This window comes from Echinops telfairi, unplaced genomic scaffold (genome assembly GCF_000313985.2).
Source record: "Echinops telfairi isolate 266 unplaced genomic scaffold, ASM31398v2 ScPeMD7_22;HRSCAF=79, whole genome shotgun sequence".
Lineage (NCBI taxonomy): Eukaryota > Metazoa > Chordata > Mammalia > Afrosoricida > Tenrecidae > Echinops > Echinops telfairi.
The window spans coordinates 5,691,237-5,692,770 of record NW_022103919.1 but is presented as its reverse complement, the minus strand read 5'-3'; the positions used below and the strand labels follow the sequence as shown (position 1 = coordinate 5,692,770).

The window sequence follows — 1,534 nt, the reverse complement described above, 5'->3', positions numbered from 1 at the left end:
CAAAGCAGGTCTTGAAGGAACCTCAAACTACAGCGACATAGTCCATGAATTAGGCGTCCCACAGGTAGTGTAGCTTGCAAATTGAGGCACAGAACAAGCAAGGCAGCAGCACACTGGTCTGATCATTAAAGAGCAAGAGACAAGAAAGGTGAGGCTCACCGAGCCATTTATCTCTCCCCACTTCCATTAATCCCACATGTGTTCATTGACCATGTTGGCACCATAAACCTACATATCACACAAAGTCGGTGACACTCACATAGATACAAAGAAGCAGTATATCAAGAAATAATCTTATATCAGGAAGAAATCCCAGTCCCGTCCAACTCAAGTCCACAAATACAATGCAAGCTAGCGCCCTCTTCAGACTCACGTAGCTACAGGCTGATGATGCAGAAAACTGCTGTGCCCCCGCACCCCAGTTGAGGAAAGAGCTGGGGGTCTGGAGAGAGGTGGAGGTGGAGAGAGGTGAACAGCCGGACCGGGCGGGGCTGGGGGAAAGATGTGAGCGTTGTGTGTGTGCACTGTTGTGTGAGAGAAGCTGGAAATGGTCCTAACGGGGCACTCCCTGTTGAAAGGACAACTCTTTGAAGATCCTCCTGTTGAGAGAGAGGTTGAGCTTAGCGGGAGAAGTGCTAAAGACATGCAATAAAAGAGAAGAAGGTGTTACTAGTCTAAGAGACTATACTGACTTTCTGGAAGAAGTAGAAGAAATGATTTTCAACTTGACCGACAGTGTGGATTTGGACAACACCAGAAAGAAAATGGAGCTAGACGGAAAGTCAAACAAGGATCTCATTCAGAAAAATAAGCTAAAGCTGACACGGGACCAGGAAGTATGGGAAAAGCTTCAGAAGTGGAATGACAGGAACATGAACAATACAGACCATTTATGCAAGAAGAACGATGGTAGCAGATGCTAAAAAGGAAGCAGCAGCAGGTGTTTCATTGCTCTGCTTCGGGCTCAGGGCAAAGACGGATGTACCCATTTGGAAAAGCAACCCGAGAAGCCTGCACCTATACAGCCCGTGATGTTCTCTACGGGCACCACAATGGGCCACCAGATTTCACCAGCACCGATTCAAAAGCTTGAGGAGGCTCTCTGTGAATCCACTGCACACGGAGTCCTGGGGACCATACGTTCCTGAGCGTGAGATGTTAGGAAGACTTGGGCATTGAAACCATGCCAGCTGCCTCTCCACAGGACCTTGTTGGAAGCGACAACTGTCCCCCGGTTTGTCACCGGGCAGTACAGTGGGCTTTTCTGCCATGCCAGTGAACCTTTCCTGCTCAGTTTATAAGCGTTGGACTTTGGAGAAGAATCAGCCAAGTAACAGTCAAGCCGCTTGTAAAACGATCGCTGCATGGCCGCAGAATGGCAACACGCAACTACAAGAATGTCTTTATAGAGAGAAAACTTCAGAATCAAGCTGGGTGTTAACAGTGCATGAGATTTGTGAAAAAACAGAAAAGATATTTTTACTTATCTTCTTTGGAAAGATTAAGGCCATGACCCATCTAATGGAAGATACGG

The 1,534-nt window shown here is 47.3% G+C and overlaps 1 pseudogene; it reads left to right on the top strand.

Annotated features, from left to right (window-relative positions):
• The first annotated feature begins 547 nt into the window (after nt 1-547).
• On the top strand, nt 548-1,279 carry LOC101659870 (annotated as a pseudogene).
• The last annotated feature ends 255 nt before the right edge of the window (nt 1,280-1,534 follow it).